At 45.1% G+C, this 19,698-nt stretch overlaps 1 long non-coding RNA gene and 3 other non-coding genes across 4 annotated transcripts in view; 3 read left to right on the forward strand and 1 right to left on the reverse strand.

The window, feature by feature from the left end:
- LOC144670421 (uncharacterized) overlaps window positions 1-19,698 on the forward strand; it is a 918,626-nt gene that overhangs the window by 157,343 nt on the left and 741,585 nt on the right. The gene's annotated exons all lie outside the window — the stretch shown is intronic.
- Window positions 7,085-7,157, forward strand: trnaf-gaa (transfer RNA phenylalanine (anticodon GAA)). Its single transcript has one exon. It is a non-coding gene; the product is annotated as a tRNA-Phe (tRNA).
- Window positions 14,548-14,629, reverse strand: trnas-gcu (transfer RNA serine (anticodon GCU)). Its single transcript has one exon. It is a non-coding gene; the product is annotated as a tRNA-Ser (tRNA).
- trnaf-gaa (transfer RNA phenylalanine (anticodon GAA)) lies at window positions 16,655-16,727 on the forward strand. Its single transcript has one exon. It is a non-coding gene; the product is annotated as a tRNA-Phe (tRNA).

Below are 19,698 nucleotides of genomic sequence, written 5' to 3' on the forward strand. Positions count from 1 at the left end.
TATTCGCACAGATGTGTAAAGATGGAAATGTAGTTTATGTCATTAAAGTAAATGCCCAACACATCAGATTAGTGACTGTTGTAAACCGACTGATGTGAATCACTTCAACCTAATATCCAACATGTTTCTACACAGTGTGAAAACCCACCGCGGAAAGACCGGAACTTACAAGCATTTGGTAGCAAAAAGAAACCCCTCCCAGCTCACTGCAAGCACCGGAACACAGCTAAAATGTGGTAAATTAAAATGAAACACTGGGGTTCCCAGCTCTGCTTGTCCTTTCAGTCAAGATTGAAACTGAGTGCTATCAGCCTCCCTCGTGAATCCACAAATAGACAGTTCCCTCATTTGATGCATTAGAATAAATTCAGAGTCTCATGGCACGGAGTAATGCTCTTTAAATTGGCATTCATTTATATCACGTGTGTTGAGGTGATGCATTCCCTGCAATGACTTCCTGGGTGTTCAAACCTGGTCCTGATTTCCGGAACTGCCACCACCTCGAGCGCGAAAAAAATGCTGTATTAAGATGGGCTCGTCCGGGAATGGAACCAGGGACCTGGCTCACAATAACGCAATGGAAATCCCATAGCGACCAACAACCCTCCTCCATAACCAGATGCTGTCAAGGAATCCTTTCATTGTCACACAAAGTGCATCAATCATAAGCGAATTACATTTCATGCTGGAAATCTTTTCCAATGTATTTGAAACCCCGGGGACGACTCCAACCAGTGGAGAGTTTCCCGCCTTATTTCCTTTGACTTCAGTTTTGCTGGGGTTCCTTGATGCCACATTAGGTCAAATGCTTCTTTGAGCTCAAGTGCAGTCACTTGCACCTGGCGTCTTGAGTTCAGCTGTTTCCTTCATGTTTGGAGCAAGGCTGCAATGAGGTCAGGAGCTGAGTGACCCTGGCAGAAAACAAACTGAGCTTCAGTGAGCGGGTTGTTTCTGAGTAAGTGTCACTTGATCGCACTGTCGACCACATTTTCCCTCACCTTCTTGATAAACGAGAGAAGACGGATGGGGCGGTTTTTGCCGCTTGGATTTTCTTGTTTTTCTGTGGACAAGACAGACCTGAGCAATTTCCCACATTGCCGGGTAGATGCCAGTCTTGTAGCTGTAATGGAACAACTTGGCGAGCGGCGAGGCTATTTCTGGAGCACAGGTTTTCAGTGCTGCTGCAGGATTGGTGTCAGGGCACAAAGCCTTTGCAGTTACCCGTGCCTTCAGCCATTTCTTGATTTCACTTGGAGTGAATGGAGCTGGCTGAAGACTGACATCTGTGATGCATTTCCCCAGCTTTGCGCAAAAACAGAACTGAGGGAATCACATACGTGGCTCCATGAAACTCATCAGCTAAGCGGTGAAAGGCGACAGTGTTTATCACAAATGGGCTCCATTAATTCAGATACAGATTTCGTGCAAAAGTAGCCATGACCATCTACAACACACACATTTATCTGATCTGCAGTTAGATGTGCTCCCGCTGTGACGCTTACATACTCGTGAGTTGAGAAACTCTTTCGAGTTATCAACAGTCACAGATTGCAACTCTTTCGAATACAATCACAGTTCTTGGTTTCTGGGAGTGGGACATGAACCCACAACCCTGTGATTCAAAGGCGAGGGTGCTATGAACTGAGCCACAGCTGACACCTCTCGTGAGTTGAGAAGGTGTAGGCGCTATCTGGTTGAGGTAATTGAGATGATTAATAGGTTTGAATGCGGAGAAACGATTTCCTCTGGTGGGGGAGTGCAGAACAAATGGATATTACCTTAAACTTAGAGTTAAGCCATTTAATAATGACGTCAGGGAGCAATTCACTCAAAGGATGAAGAAAGCTGTTTGTCGGAGACTTCCTGCGCAGCGATTGGCCGAGAGCTTATGGCAATGAACTGATGCTTCGTTGGGTTTTGTACCCCCACTTTATCAAGAATAACTGGAAACCTGGTGGGAACTGAAACGAGGTGATGGCTGTCCTTTGTCATTATACGATCATGTTCTCTAATATAAAAGGAGGACCGTAGGTGCCTGTAAAATTAGCATCCTTAGGTCTCTGGTTCAATTCCGGCTCAAAGAAAGCCCTTCGGTTAGCCGGAATGGCTCAGTCGGGAGAGCGTTAGACTGAAGATTTAAAGGATCCTGGGTTTCGGCAGCAAGTTGCAAATCCATTCACATGAGCTTCATGTGTTGCTGCGTGTGTTATTCGGTAGCTGATGTTGCCAGAGTGTTTTGGGTATACCCAGCCCTGTTTGAGTGTGGTGGAGACTTGCTCTCCTCCAAAGTATGTGTACTGGTCCACGTTACTGGAATAAAGATTAGTTTAACTTTTCTTGAAAAAAACATGTGAAAAAGCTCTTGTCAACTCAGCTCCCATTAAACTATGCAAATCTCAAATGTTTCCAGCTTCTGGTAACTCGATCAGTCATTGGGAATGTAAATTCCTGAAAATCCGTTGCAATGGTGTTTTTTTAACATTAACCAGTGGAGCGGAATTGCAATCCAATTAATCCCTTGTTTCCCTCTCGTTTATTATTATTTCGTTCCCTGTGCCCCTTAGTGATTAGATCGAGAAATGAGCTCGCCTCATTCATGTGGCGGACGGATCTCGTGTGTATGACAAATATTTACTCTATCCTATTAAATTCAGATTAGAATTTCTCATTGAAACACAGGAAATGCTGCTTAACCTGCTCCAAGGGCACTTCCATGACTCGCTGAAAGAATATAATTTGACCTTTCAGTAAACTCTTTGTGTGCAGCAGTTTCTGATGGTCTTCCTCGGTCAGGAATATTTGAAACGGATCTTAGTCTCCTGCATTATTAGTGGGAAGCCCAATCTGTCATATGCTTTACAGAAGGAGTCGACAGTGACCTGGAGCTAAGTTTCTGAGTGAGCACCCTGTTCCGAGCGGGATGGGAGGAGTGCGCCCTTGGTCTAGTCCCACTACTCCACCGGTCACAACATTGGTTTAAATGTTCAATTCACTCACCAAAATTGCCAATTATTTACCTTCACCACTGTTCCCGCGAATAAAGGAGAATTTAAAGTGAATTGTTTCAATGAACTATAAATTTGTTTGTTCATTTAAAAAAAGGTATTTTCGAATGGAAAATTAAAGCTTATGAACATACAGTATGGAATATGAAATTATACGAATGAATCTTTCCAGGTACCATAAGTCACACACACACACGCTCTCCCTCTCTCTCTCTCACACACACACACACATGCACGCATAATAGAAAAACACGGCATAAAAAAGAGAAATAGGGGAAATTAAAGCAAAATGATGCAGATGCTGGAAATCTGAAACAAAAACAGAAAATGCCGGAAAAAAATCAGCTGGTCTAACAGCATCTGTGGAGTGAAAAAAAACAGAGAATCAACGTTTCGAGTCCGTATGGTACTTCTTTAGAAAGGGGGGAATTTTGCCAAACGTTAAAAATCAATGGATCAAGGCAAAGGTCAGGGTGTGCGGTCCTTGAGATGGGGTCAGTGTTCTACAGTCGCCCCCCCCCAGCACTGATCCGAGACAACATCAAGCAGTTGGTCTTTCTCTTCTCAAAGGAAAAAAAAAGCCCACTTTTTAAAACACAGTCTTCCAGGTATGATTTATTTCAGAACCATGAAAACCATGTGACCCCCTGTCTACACAGCCCTGTCGGGTCAAAATGTCCACAGCCTTATTTCAACATGGAGTTGTCGGCTTGTCTGAAAGAACATTCAGACTGGCAGAGCTGGGGGTGGCTGTGGGGCAGGGAAGTGGGGGAGGGGGGTGGGGTGGGGTGGGGGGCTGCCGAGGGTTCTGGCAGTTGGGGGGATGCAGGGAGGGTAGGGGCGTATTCTGGGGGCAGATGATGGTGGGTTGGGCGGGAGGGTTACAGCTTCATATTACTTGACCATATTTTAGCTGTGTTATAGGAGTTGCAGAAAGTCAGCTTTAATTCGACTTAGCAAAGAAGCTCAGGAGGAATTATCGGTCAGGGAAGTTAGCCAGCGCTCACTTCAATAGCTGCTCATCACATGTCCAAGTGGCAGTTTCTCAGGGCAGTAAGAGTTGTGATGGGGTTACTTTTGACAGAAAGTGTCATTTGCCTGCGAAAAAACTGATAGCCAAGAAATTGCGGTAAATTAACAGAAAGTCCAACCAACTCATCCACACAGACAAGCTGGTGAAACAAAATGACTGGCGACCTGGCTCACACCCTGATCACTCGGTTCTCGGACTCCTGCAATGTTCCAATGAAACTCAATGTTCGCTCGATGAACAGCGCCTCATCCTTCAATGAGGAACTTTACAGCCTTCCAGTGTGAACATTCAGCTCAACAATATCGCTCTGTAAAAACTGCCAACATTCTGATTCCCTTCTGTTCGCAGATGTGGGTTTGAGCCTCGGTTTCACTGCGATGTTCTGAATTGATCTTTTTCTTGACGTCACAAAGCGCTTTATTATTCAACACGTCTGTCCATTACAGGGGCTGATGGAAGATCCAATCAGTGAGGTGCGCATTCACCCTTTTAAAACATTATTTCAGGGGATGTGAGCGTTGGTCTCAAGGCCAGTCTTTGTTACACATCCCAAACTGTCCTTGAACTCAATGGCTTTCTCAGCGGGCAGTTAGGAATCAAACTCATATTTAGGCCAGACCAGGGAAGACATCAGTGAAACACCACTGAGATTGGCGTTTAATTGCAAAATTGAATTATTGAGTGTAATTTCCACCAGCAGCTATGAACCCAAGTCCATGGAATATTTCCACTTATCCACTGTCTCCCCTTAGAGAGAGAGATGGAAATATCATGTCGAATGGACTCTAAGTCGGATCCCCATGTTATTTTGAACAAAAGTATCGAATCCAAGATCTTACAAGAATAGTCGAAGCGAGCTGGCCTCATAACTTGGGTTGGAGAATCACATCAGTGATTCCAGGCAGAGCTTCTGCAAAATCACCGGAATAAGGCGGAAACAGTAACGATGAATGTGGGATTCAAACCCACACGTGCGGAGCACAATGGATTAACAGTCTATCGCCTTAACCTCTCCGCCACCTCGCAACCAAATGTGGCTCATTATACCCCCGTCTATACTTTTTGCATCCATGAACCGTTGAAATGAATGATCCTCTTTGGTACAGGCCCTGAATATTCTGCCAAATGTGTAAATTTGGACAGGTAATTTCTGTCATTAAATTAAATGCCCATCACATCAGATCAGTAAACCGACTGATGTGAATCACTTGAACCTGATATCCACACAGTGTGAAAACTCACCGCGGAAAGACCGGAACATACAAGCATTTGGGAGCAAAAGGAAAACCCTCCCAGCTCACTGCAAGTACCGGAAACCAGCTAAAATGTGGTAAATTAAAACAAAACACAGGGGTTCCCAGCTCTGCTTGTCCTTTCAGTCAAGATTGAAACTGAGTGCAATCAGCCTCCCAAGTGAATCCTCACGTGGACAGTTCCCTTATTTGATGCATCAGGATAAATTCAGAGTCTCATGGCACGGAGAAACGTCCTTTAAATTTGGCATTCATTTTCATCACTTGTGTTGAAGTGATGCATTTTCTGCAATGACTTCCCGAGTGTTCAAACCTGGTCCTGATTTCCGGAACTGCCGCCACCTCGAGCGCGAAAAAAACTACCACATCAAGATGTCTGATTGTCTCGTCCGGGACCACTCACATGCTAATTCAATGAAACTCCCAAAGCGAAAATCATGCACTTAGAGCAACGAGCCACCCGCATGACCAAATTCAGTCAAGCAATCATTTCATTGTCACCCATAGTGTATCAAACAAAAGCGAATTACTGTTCCTGCTGGAAATCTTTTGGAATGTTTTAGAAACCCCGGAGACGACTCCAACCAGTGGAGAGTTTCCCGCCTTATTTCCATTGACTTCAGTTTTGCTGGGGTTCCTTGATGCTACATTAGGTCAAATACTTCTTTGAACAAGTGCAGTCACTTACACCTCACGTCTTGAGTTCAGCTGTTCCCTTCATGTTTGGACCAAGGCTGCAATGAGATCAGGAGCTGAGTGACCCTGGCAGAAAACAAACTGAGCTTCAGTGAGCGGGTTATTGCTGAGTAAGTGTCACTTGATTGCACTGTCGAAGAAATTTCCCCTCACTTTCTTCATGAACGAGAGAAGACTGATGGGGAGGCTTTTGCCACTTGGGTTTTCCTGTTTTTCTGTGGACAAGACAGACCTCAGCAATTTCCCACATTGCCGGGTAGATGCCAGTCTTGTGGCTTCACTGGAACAGCTTGGCGAGGGGCGAGGCTATTTCTGGAGCACAGGTTTTCAGTGCTGCTGCAGGATTGGTGTCAGGGCCCAAAGCCTTTGCAGTTACCCGTGCCTTCAGCCATTTCTTGATTTCACTTGGAGTGAATGGAGCTGGCTGAAGACTGGCATCTGTGATGCATTTCCCCAGCTTTGTGCAAAAGCGGAACTTAGGAAATCTCATACGTGGCTCTATGAAACTCATTAGCTAAACAGTGAAAGGCGACAGTGTTTATCACAAGCGGGTTCCATTCATTCAGATACAGATTTGGTGCAAAAGTAGCCATAACCATGTGCGATACACACACAGTTTCATGATCTGCAGTTAGATGTGCTCCCGCTGTGACGCTTACATACCCGTGAGTTGAGAAGGTATAGGCGCTATCTGGTTGAGGTAATTGAAATGATTAAAAGGTTTTAATGCGGATAAACAACTTCCTCTGGTGGGGGAACACAGAAAAAAGGATTTCACCTTAAAATTAGAGTTAAGCCATGTAAAAGCGACGTCAGGAAACAATTAACCCACAGGATGAAGAAGACTGTTTGGAGGACAATCCCTGTGTAGAGATTGGCCGAGAGCTAATGGGAATGAATTGATGCTTCGTTGTACTTAGCACTCTCTCCTTATGAAGATAAAATCGAAACCTGGAGGGAACTGAAACGAGGCGATGGCTGTCCTTTCTCATTATGCGATCACATTTTCTAATATAAGCGGAGGACTGTCGCTGACTATAAAGCTGGTACCCTTAGGTCGCTGGTTCAATTCTGGTTCAAAGAACTGTCTTCCAACTGCCGAAATAGCTCAGTTGGGAGAGCGTTAGACTGAAGATCTAAAGGTCCCTGGTTCAATCCCGGGTTTCGGCAATAAACTTCAAATCCAGTTCCCTGTGTTTCCCGCTAGCTACGAGAGTTTGCGATAGCTTTTGGGGAGACTCAGTCCCATTTCTGAGGGTAGGGGGGACTTGCACTTTTGCAGCTCTGTGCCCACCGGTCCACGTTACCGGAATAAAGATCGGTTTAAATGTTCTTTAAAAATTGTTGAACAAGCGCTGGTCAACTCAGCTCCCATTAAACAATGCTAACAGCCGCGCAAATCTCATATGTTCCCAGCTGCTGATTCCTCGATCAGTCATTGATCCATTGCAATGGTGCTTTTGTGAACACTAACCAGGGGAGCAGAATTGGAATCCAATTGATCCATTGTTTCCCTCTCGTTTATTATACTTTCTTCGTGTCTGTATCTCTCAGTGATAAGATCGAGAAGTGAGCTCGCCTCAGTCATGTGGCGGACGGATCTCATGAGTATTACAAATATTTACCCTTTCCTTTTAAATTCAGATCAGAATTTCTCATTGAAACACGGGAAATGCTGCTTAACCTGCTCCAAGAGTACTTCCTTGACTCACTGAAAAAATATTATTTCACCTTTCACTCAACCCTTTGTGTGCAGCAGTTTCTGGTGGTGTTCCTCAGTCAGGAATATTGGAACCGGATCTTAGTTTTCTGCATGTTTAGTGGAAAGCCCAATATGTCATATGCTTTGCAGAAGTAGTCGACAGTGAACTGGAGTTAAGTTTCGGAGTGAACCGTTGATCTAGTCCCACTACTGCATAGTTCGCGGCATTAGTTTAAATGTTCATTTCACTCACCAAAATGGCCAAGTATTTACCTTCACCACTATTGCCGAGAATAAGGGAGACTTTAACGTGGATTCTTTCGATAAAAAACAAACTTATTAGTTCATTATGAAATAAACTCTTCTCGAATAGAAATGTAAAGCTTATCAACATACAGTATGGAATATAAAATTATACGAATGAATCTTTCGAGGTACCATAAGTCACACACACACACATACACACACATAATCGAAAACCATGACATAAAAAAGATAAACAGGGGAAATTAGAGCAAAATATTGCGGATGCTGGAAATCTGAAACAAAAATAGAAAATGCTGGAAAAAATCAGCAGGTCTAACAGCATCTGTGGGGAGAGAAAAAACAGAGTCAAAGTTTCGAGTGGAACTGTCGGTGAGTGTTGGATTTATTTTGTATCGCTAGTTCTCTGGTACAGTGCGCCTGTGATATTTCTCATCTCTATCTCTCATTTTCTGAGTCTGAGACAGCTGGGTCACATTCTTAACCTGTCAGTGGAACTGGACGTGTAGAAGGATCTTGGTCTCTCTGCCCGCTTCTGATAATGTAAGTAAGTTTTGGAGTCATTCTGTATCTGCCATTCACTGGTACAATATACCTGTGCCATTTCAGTCTGTACCTTGCATTTTCCGATACTGTATGAGGATTGGGTCACTTTCTGAGTCTGTCAGTGGAACTGCGTGTACAAGTGATTTGTTCTCACAGCTTCCGGTGCGGTGAATCAGTGTGACATTCATTGTGTATTTGTCAGTCTCTGGTATTGTAAGCGAATTTCTGAATCTCCTCATACAGTATCTCCGGCTGGTGTGTGTGTGTCTGATTAACTCATTATCACTCAGTGCGATTTGAAACACTCATGTGAGTGCCCAGTCCGAGCCTTTATGTCCCTTGGCGACGTGAGATACGACGTCCAGGATGGAACACAGCCAGATGGGAGGGCGATGTGGAGGACCAGGACATAATCTTGTTCGAATATAACCATTAGTTCCACGGCACAAAAGCAAAAAAATGCTGGAAAAACTCAGCAGGTCTGACAACATCTGTGGAGAGAAAGACAGAGTTAACGTTTTGGGTCCGGGTGACTTCTTCTGAGCTAATGGGAAGTAGAAATGTGGTAAAATATACACTGCAAACATTAGGAGGGAAATAGAAAGCAATCAAGGTGAAAAAGGCAAAAGGGACAAGCGGAAATCCTGTCGGAGAGAAGAGCAGCACTTCTTCAAGGTAGGAATTCCTGCAATGCCCCGTTCCGCGGGATCAGTCAAGCAAGAAATTCACACCACAAAGAACGGAGCTGGTTCCGGATCGCTGCTCGAATGTCTGGAGACGTTTATCCTCAGGTCATCATTTGAACGTGATATGTTATTCGTTAAACACACAACAGCGCTCAATGAACAACAAGAACAAACACAACGTCAATGTCACATATGATACCTACTCACACACCTGGGAGGAGGCCGTCTCCGTAAGTCCTTACCCAACACTTTGGGGGGTCGGACAAACGGGGAAAGGTCTCTAGGTTCCCGCGAAGCGACTCCTTGTCCTCATCACCGGCGATTCCGCTGCTGAACATTCTCCAGGATCAGGAAGGGACACCAGCTTCCGCCCGCCGGACCGCCCTTGAGGGATGCCGGGCTCTTGATAGATGGGAATTGACTTTCTCTTCACCGTTCGAAAGGGTCGGGGTATCTTGTTCCTTGTCCACCTGACATCGGTGCGAAGTTCCGAGGTGGGCGGAAAATCGCTGACTCTCCCTGTCGGAGGGAGAACCTCCCCCTTTTTTGGTGGTTGGCAGATCTCAGCCTTAATGACTATTCTTGGCCCGAGTTAATGCGGGTTTAGCGGCGCTGTCGCCACCTGGTTCAGGCTGATCATGACAGAACTGAAGGCTGAGGCTGTTCTAATTACCGGGGCGAACAAGGAGATCGGGCTGGAACTCGTTAAACAACTGAGCAGCTCCGGATGTCCACCGGCTCAGATCTTTGCAGCCTATTGGCAGTCGAGCCCAGCCCAGGAGCTGCAGAAGTTAGCAGATGAACAACGTGCAGTGAAGGTGATAGAGCTGGATGTTACAGATTCAGCCAGCATCCAAAAAGCGGTGGAGGCAGTGCAAGCAAGCCTGGGCACAACTGGACTGAACTCACTCATCAACAATGCTGGAATAAACTTATGCAAATCTAGAAACCCTCATTGCTGAGGACAAGATGGCGAATTAACAAATGTGATTGGCCCCCTATTGGTGAGCAAGCCTTTTCTACCCAGTCTGAAGAAGGTAGAACAGGCCCCGGATTTGGTAGGGATGAGCTGTAACAAGGCAGCAATTATCAATATCACCTCGCTGCTGGGGTCCATTAAATAGAGTCAGAAGAATTTGAGTCATGCTCCTATGTATCCACACAGCCTCAGCAAGGCTCCATTGCCGGTTGCTGACAGTGTCAGCAGTTTACTGAAAGTGTTGGCCAGCCTGTCGCAGTGTGTCACTGGAAAATCCCTGGATGGGGAGGGAAAGGAGTTGACCGCTGATGATTCACGGCCTGGTTAGAGGGCTTTTTGTCATCTGTTCTGATGACTGTTTGGTTCTGCAGCAGAGCCAAGGGCAACACCATTTCACTTATAGACTCTGGAGTACACTTCACATGGATTTTCCTGTTTTTTTTTTGTGGACAAGACAGAACTGAGCAATTTCCCACATGGCCGGGTAAATGCCAGTCTTGTAGCCGTAATGGAACAACTTGGCGTGGGGCGAGTCTATTTCTGGAGCACAGGTTTTCAGTGCTGCTGCAGGAATGGTGTCAGGGCCCAAAGCCTTTGCAGTTACCCGTGTCTTCAGCCATTTCTTGATTTCACTTGGAGTGAATGGAGCTGGCTGAAGACTGACATCTGTGATGCATTTCCCCAACTTCGTGCAAAAGCGGAACTGAGGGAATCACATACGTGGCTCTGTGAAACTCATCAGCTAAACAGTGAAAGGTGACAGTGTTTATCACAAGCCGGTTCCATTAATTCAGACACAGATTTGGTGCAAAAGTAGCCATGACCAAGTGCGGCACACACATTTTTCTGATCTGCAGTTAGATGTGCTCCCGCTGTGACGCTTATATACTCGTGAGTTGAGAAGCTGCAGGCGTTATCTGGTTGAGGTAATTGAAATGATTAATAGGTTTTAATGCGGAGAAACGATTTTCTCTGGCGGGGGAGTGCAGAACAAATGGATATTACCTTAAACTTAGAGTGAAGCCATTTAATAGTGACGTCACGGAATAATTCACTCAAAGGATGAAGAAAGCTGTTTGTCGGACAATCCCTGTGTAGCGATTGGCCGAGAGATTATGGCAATGAACTGATGCTTCGTTGGGCTTTGCACCCACTCTTTGTCAAGAAAAACTGGAAAACTGGAGGAAACTGAAACGAGGTGTTGGCTGTCCTTTGTCATTGTGCGATCATGTTCTCTAATATAAGCGGAGGACTGTAGGTGCCTGTAAAATTAGCGTCCTTAGGTCCCTGGTTCAATCCCGGGTTTCGGCAACAAATTGCAAATCCTTTTGCCTGAGCGTCTCCAGCTTTTTCCTGTGTTGCTCGCTAGCTGATGGTGCCAACAGTTTTTGGGAGACCCAGTCCCGCTTTTTGAGGGTAGGGGAGACTTGCCCTCCTCCAAAACACGCGGGCAGCTCTGTGTCCGCTGGTCCACGTTACTGCAATAAAGATCGCTTTAACCTTTCTTGAAAAAATCATATGAAAAAGCGCTGGTCAACTCAGCTCCCATGAAACTATGCTAACAACCGTGCAACGCTCATATGTTCCCAGCTTCTGGTTCCTCGATCACTCATTGGGAATTTAAATTCCTGAAAATCCGTCTGTTGATCCATTGCAATGTTGTTTTTTTAACATTAACCAGGGGACTGTAATTGGAATTCAATTAATCCATTGTTTCCCTCTCGTTTATTAATATTTCTTTGTGTCTGTGTCTCTCAGTGATTAGGTCGAGAAATGAGCTCGCCTCAGTCATGCGGCGGACGGATCTCATGAGTATTACAAATATTTACCCTTTCCTTTTAAATTCAGATCAGAATTTCTCATTGAAACACAGGAAATGCTGCTTAACCTGCTCCAAGGGCACTTCTATGACTCACTGAAACAACATAATTTGACCTTTCAGTAAGCTCTTTGTGTGCAGCCGTTTCTGGGGGTCTCCCTCAGTCACGAATATTGGAATCCGATCTTAGTTTTCTGCATGTTTAGTGAGAAGCCCAATATGTCAACTGCTTTACAGAAGGAATCGACAGTGACCTGGAGCTAAATTTCTTAGTGAGCACCCTGTTACGAGCGGGATGGGAGGATTGCGCCGTTGGTCTAGTCCCCCTACTCCACAGGTCGCAACATTGGTTCAAATGTTCAATTCACTCACCACAATGGCCAATTACTTCCTTTCACCACTGTTCCCGAGAATAAACGAGGTTTTAAATGGCTTATTTCGATAAACAATAAATTTGTCTGTTTGATATAAACAAAGGTATTTTCGAATAGAAATGTAAAGCTTATGACCGTACAGTATGGATCTGAAGTTATGCGAATTAATCTTTCGAGATACCATAAGTCACACATACACACACACACACGCTCTCCCTCTCTCACAAACACACACACGCACACATACATACACACACACATACGCTCTCCCTCTCTCACAAACACACACACACATACACACACACACGCTCTCCCTCTCTCACAAACACACACACATACACACACATACATACATACACACACACACACACGCTCTCCCTCTCTCACAAACACACACACACACATACACACACGCATTCATAATAGGAAACCATGACAGTAAAAAGAGAAATAGCGGAAATTAAAGCAAAATGATGGGGATGTTGGAAATCAGAAACAATAACAGAAAATGCTGCAAAAAATCAGCAGGTCTAACAGCATCTGTGGGGAGATGTAAATACAGAGTCAACGTTTCGAGCCCTTATGACCCTTCTTTAGAAAGGAAGCAATTTTGCCAAAAATTAAAAGTCAATGGATCAAGGCAAAGGACTGGATGTGCAGTCCTTGAGATGGGGTCAGTGTTCCACAGTAACTCCCCCAGCACTGATCCGAGACAACATCAAGCAGTTGGTCCTTCTCTTCTTAAAGGGAAAAAAAGCCCACTTTTTAAAACACAGTCTTCCAGGTATGTTTTCCTTCAGAACCATGAGATCCATGTGACCCCCTGTGTACAGAGCCCTATCGGGTCAAAATGTTCACAGCCTGATTTTAACATGTAGGCTTGTCTGAAAGAACATTCAGTTTGGCAGAGTTGGGGGGTGGCTGCGGGTCCGGGGGAAGGGGGGCGGGGGAGGGGTGGGGGGGGGGTGGTGCTGGGGAAGCGGGGGGGGCGAGGATGGTGGCATTTGGGTGATGCAGTGAGAGGAGGGGCGTGTGGTGGGGCAGATGATGGTGGGTTGGACGGAAGGGTTACAGCTTCATGTTACTTGACCATATTTTAGCTGTGTTATAGGAGTTGCAGAAACTCAGCTTTAATTCGATTTAGCAAAAAATCTCAGGGGGAATTAACGGTCAGGGAAGTTAGGCAGCGCTCACTTCAATTGCTGGTCATCACATGTCTAAGTGACAGTTTCTCAGGGCAGTAAGAGTTGGGATGGGGTTACTTTTGACAGAAAGTGTTGATGTGGCATTTTCCTGCGACAGAACTGATAGCCAAGAATGTGCGGTAAATTAAGAGAAAGTCCAACCAACTCATCCACACAGTCAAGCTGGTGAAACGAAATGACTGGCGACATGGCTCTCACCCTGATCACTCGTTTCTCGGATTCCTGCAATATTCCAATGAAGCTCAAGCTTCGCTCGAGGAGCAGCGGCTCATCCTTCAATGAGGAACTTTACAGCCTTCCAGTGTGAACATTCAGCTCAACAATATCGCTCTGTAAAAACTGCCAACATTCTGTTTCCCTTCTGTTCGCAGATGTGGGTTTGAGCCTCGGTTTCACTGAGATGTTCTGAATTGATCTTTTTCTTGACGTCACAAAGCGCTTTATTATTCAACACGTCTGTCCATTACAGGGGCTGATGGAAGATTCAAGCAGCGAGATGCGCATTCAATCTTTTAAAACATCATTTCAGGGGATGTGAGCGTCGCTCGCAAGGCCAATCTTTGTTATACATCCCAAACTGTCCTTGAACTCAGTGGCTTTCTCAGCGGGCAGTTTGGAATCAAACTGATTCCTAGGCCAGACCAGGGAAGACATCGGTGAACCACCACTGAGATTAGTGTTTATTTGCAGGTTTTAATTATTGAGTTTAATTTCCATCAGCAACTATGGTGGGAAATGAACCCAAGTCCCCGGAATATTTCCACTGCTCCAATGTTTCCCCTTAGAGAGAGATGGAAATAACATGTCGAAAGGACACTAAGTCGGATCCCAATGTTATTGTGAACATAAGTATCGAATCCAAGATCTTACAAGAAAAGTCGAAGCAAGCTGGCCTCATAACTTGGGTTGGAGAATCACATCAGTGATTTCCAGGCAGAGCTTCTGCAAAATCACCGCAATAAGACGGAAACAGTTGATAAAGTAACGACGAAGGTGGGATTCGGACCCACGCGTGCCAAACACAATGGATTAGCAGTCCATCGCCTGAACCTCTCGGCTACCTCGTCACGAATTGCCGTCTATTAAACCCCCTTCTATACTTTTTGCATCCATGAACCGTTGAAATAAATGATCCTCTTTGGTACAGGCCCTGAATATTCGGCCAGATGTGTAAAAATGGAAACATAGTTTATGTTATTAAAATAAATGTGCATCACATCAGATCAAGGACTGTTGTAAACCGACTGATATGAATCGCTTCAAGACTTTAACCTAACATGTTTCTATACAGTGTGAAAACCCACCGCGGAAAGACTTCAACATACAAGCATTTGGTAGCAAAAGGAAACCCCTCCCAGCTCTCTGCGAGCACCGGAACTCAGCTAAAATTTGGTAAATTAAAATGGAACACTGGGATTCCCAGCTCTGCTTGTCCTTTCAGTCAAGATTGAAACCGAGTGCAATCAGCCCCTCCCACGTGTATCCACAAGTGGACAGCTCCCTTATTTGATTTATTAGGATAAATTTAGAGACTCATGGCACGGAGAAACGTTCTTTAAATTTGACATTCATTTTTATCACGTGTGTTAAAGCGATGCATTCCCTGCAATGACTTCCCGGGTGTTCAAATCTGGTCCTGATTTCCGGAACCGCCACCACCTCCAGCGCGAAAAGAAAATGCTGCATTAAGATGGGCTCGTCCGGGAATTGAACCCGGGACCTGACGCATATGAATTCACGAGAATGCCCAAAGCGACAAACAAGCTAACGGCATAACACAAACCAACCAAATAATCATTCCATTGTGACACAAAGTGCATCAATCATAAGCGAATTACAGTTCATGCTGGAAATCTTTTCGAATGTTTTAGAAACCCCGGGACGACTCCAACCAGTGGAGAGTTTCCCGCCTTAATTCCTATGACTTCAGTATTGCTGGGGTTCCTTGATGCCCCATTAGTTCAAATGCTTCTTTGAACTCAAGTGCAGTCACTTGCACCTCTCTTCTTGAGTTCAGCTGTTTTCTTCATGTTTGGAGCAAGGCTGCAATGAGGTCAGGAGCTGAGTGACCCTGGCTGGAGACAAACTGAGCTTCAGTGAGCGGGTTATTGCTGAGTAAGGGTCACTTGATCGCACTGACGAAGACATTTTTCCTCACCTTCTTATTCAACTAGAGTAGGCTGATGGGGCGCGTTTTTCCGGTTGGATTTTCCTGTTTTTTTGTGGACAAGACAGACCTGAGCAATTTCACACATTTCCGGGTAGATGCCAGTCCTGTACCTGCACTGGAACAACTTGGCGAGGTGCAAGGCTATTTCTGGAGCATAGGTTTTCAATACTGCTGCAGGATTGGTGTCGGGGCCCAAAGCCTTTGCAGTTACCCGTGCCTTCAGCCATTTCTTGATTTCACTTGGAGTGAATGGAGCTGGCTGAAGACTAACATCCGTGTTGCATTTCCCCGGCTTTGTACAAAAGCAGAACTGAGGAAATCACATACGTGGCTCTATGAAACTGATCAGCTAAACAGTGAAAGGCGACAGTGTTTATCACAAGCGGGTTCCATTAATTCAGATACCGATTTGGTTTAAAACTAGCCATGACCAAGTGCGACACACAAATTTTTCTGATCTGCAGTTAGATGTGCTCCCGCTGTGACGCTTACATACTCGTGTGTTGGGAAAGTGTAGGCGCTATCTGGTTGAGGTAATTGAGATGATTAATAGGTTTTAATGCGGAGAAACGATTTCCTCTGGCGAGGGAGTGCAGAACAAATGTATGCAACCTTAAACTTAGAGCGAAGCCATTTAATAGGGAACAATTCACTCAAAGGATGAAGAAAGCTGTTTGTCGGACAATCCCTGTGTAGCGATTTGCCGAGAGTTTATGGCAATGAACTGATGCTTCGTTGGGCTTTGCACCCCCTCTTCATCAAGAAAAACTGGAAAACTGGAGGGAACTGAAACGAGATGTTGGCTGTCCTTTGTCATTATACGATCATGTTCTCTAATATAAGCGGAGGACTGCAGGTGTCTGTAAAACTAACATCCTTAGGTCTCTGGTTTAATTCTGGCTCGAAGAACGCGCTTCTGCCAACCGAAATAGCTCAGTTGGGAGAGCATTAGACTGAAGATCTAAAGGTCCCTGGTCCTATCCCGGGTTTCGGCAGCATGTTGCAAGCATTTTCGCCTGAGCGTCGCTAGCTGATTGTGCCAGCGTTTTTTGGGAAGACTCAGTCCCGCTTTTGAGGGGAGGGGTCTCCTCCAACGCACACGGACAGCTCTGTGCCCGTTGGTCCACCTTACTGGAATAAAGCTCGGTTTGACCATTCTTGAAAAAGCACTGGTCAACTCAGCACCCATATGAACTATGCTAACAACCGTGCAACGCTCATATGTTCCCAGCTTCTGGTTCCTCGATCAGTCATTGGAATTTTAAATTCCTGAAAATCCGTCTGTTGTTCCATTGCAATGGTGCTTTTTTAACGTTAACCAGGGGACCGTAATTGGAATTCAATTAATCCATTGTTTCCCTCCTGTTTATTAATATTTCTTTGTGTCTGTGTCTCTCAGTGATTAGGTCGAGAAATGAGCTCGCCTCAGTCATGCGGCGGACGGATCTCATGTGTATTACAAATATTTACCCTTTCCTTTTAAACTCAGATCAGAATTTCTCATTGAAACACGGAAAATGCTGCTTAACCTGCCCCAAGGGCACGTCTAGGTGTCACGGAAACAACATAATGTGACCTTTCAGTAAGCTCTTTGTGTGCAGCCGTTTCTGGGGGTCTTCCTCAGTCACGGATATTGGAATCGGATCTTAGTTTTCTGCATGTTTATTGGGAAGCCCAATATGTCATCGGCTTTACAGAAGGAGTCGACAGTGACCTGGAGCTAAGTTTCTGAGTGAGCACCCTGTTACGAGCGGGATGGGAGAAGTCTAGTCCCACTACTCCACAGGTCGCAACATTGGCTCAGATGTTCAACTCACTCACCAAAATGGCCAATTATTTACCTTCACCACTGTTCCCGTGAATAAAAGGTTTTAAAGTGGATTATTTCGATGAACAATACATTTAATTGTTTATTTAAAAAAAAGGTATTTTCGAATAGACATGTAAAGCTTATGAACATACAGTATGGATCTGAAGTCACACAGACACACGTTCTCCCTCTCTCACAAACACACACACACACACACATACAAACACGCACCCATCATAGGAACCAACACACACATACAAACAGAAACACGCTCTCCCTCTCTCACAAACACACACACACACACATACACACATGCACCCATCATAGGAACCAACACACACATACAAACAGAAACACGCTCTCCCTCTCTCACACACACACACACTTACACACACGCACCCATAATAGGAAACCATGATAGTAAAAAGAGAACTAGGGGAAATTAAAGCATAATGATGGGGATGTTGGAAATCAGAAACAAAAACAGAAAATGCTGGAGAAAACCAACTGGTCTAACAGCATCTGTGGGGAGAAATAAATACAGAGTCAACGTTTCGAGTCCTTATGACGCTTCTCTAGAAAGGGGGTAATTTTGCCAAACATTAAACGTCAATGGATCAAGGCAAAGGTCAGGGTGTGCAGTCCTTGAGATGGGGTCAGTGTTCCACAGTAACTCCCCCAGCACTGATCCGTGACAACATAAAGCAGTTGGTCCTTCTCTTCTCAAAGGAAAAAAAAAGCCCATTTTTTAAAAGACAGTCTCCCGGGCATGTTTTCCTTCAGAACCATGAAATCCATGTGACCCCCTTTGTACGCAGCCCAATTGGATCAAATTGTTCACAGCCTGATTTGAACATGGAATTGTAGGCTTGTCTGAAAGAACATTCAGACTGGCAGAGTTGGGGGTGGCTGTGGGGCCGGGGTGGAAGGGGGTGTGGGGGGAATTGGTGTGGAGGGGAGGGGGGTGGCGAGGGTAGTTGTAGTTGGGGGGGTGCACTGAGGGGAGGGACGTGTTGTGGGGCAGATGATGGTAGGTTAGGCGGGAAGGTTACAGATTCATATTACTAGACCATATTTTAGCTGTGTTATAGGAGTTGCAGAAAGTCAGCTTTAATTCGACTTAGCAAAGAAGCTCAGGGGGAATTAACGGTCAGGGAAGTTAGGCAGCGCTCACTTCAATTACTGGTCATCACATGTCTAAATGGCAGTTTCTCAGGGCATTAAGAGTTGGGATGGGGTTACTTTTGACAGGAAGTGTTGAAGTGGCATTTTCCTGTGACAGAACTGATAGCCAAGAATGTACGGTAAATTAACAGAAAGTCCAACAACTCATCCACACAGTCAAGCTGGTGAAACGAAATGACTGGCGACATGGCTCTCACCCTGATCACTCGGTTCTCGGACTCCTGTAATGTTCCGATGAAGCTCAAGGTTTGCTCGAGGAACAGTGGCCCATCCTTCAATTAGGAACTTTACAGCCTTCCAGTGTAAACATTTAGCTCAACAATATCGCTCTGTAAAAACTGCCAACATTCTGTTTCCCTTCTGTTCGCAGTTGTGGGTTTGAGCCTCGGTTTCACTGAGATGTTCTGAATTGATCTTTCTCCTGACGTCACAAAGCGCTTTATTATCCAACACGTCTGTCCATTACAGGGGCTGATGGAAGATCCAATCAGTGAGGTGCGCATTCAACCTTTTAAAACATTATTTCAGGGGTTGTGAGCGTCGTTCGCAAGGCCAGTCTCTGTAATACATCTCAAACTGTCCTTGAAATCAATGTCTTTCTCAGCGGGCAGTTAGGAATCAAACTCATATGTAGGCCAGACATCAGTGGGAAGACATCAGTGAACCACCACTGAGCTTAGCGTTTAATTGCAGGTTTAATTATTGAGTTTAATTTCCATCAGCAACCTATGGTGGAAAATGAAGCCACGTCCCCGGAATATTTCCACTGCTCCAATCTTTGACCATAGAGGGAGATCGAAATATCATGTCGAATGAACTCTAAGTCGGATCCCCATATTATTGTGAACAAAGGTATCGAATCCAAGACCTTAAAAGAAAAGTCGAAGCAAGTTGGAGTTAAGTTTCGGAGTGAACACCCTGTTTGGAGCGGGGTGGGAGGAGTGTGCCCTTGGTCTAGTCCCACTACTCCA

This window comes from Cetorhinus maximus, chromosome 31, assembly GCF_964194155.1.
Source record: "Cetorhinus maximus chromosome 31, sCetMax3.hap1.1, whole genome shotgun sequence".
NCBI lineage: Eukaryota > Metazoa > Chordata > Chondrichthyes > Lamniformes > Cetorhinidae > Cetorhinus > Cetorhinus maximus.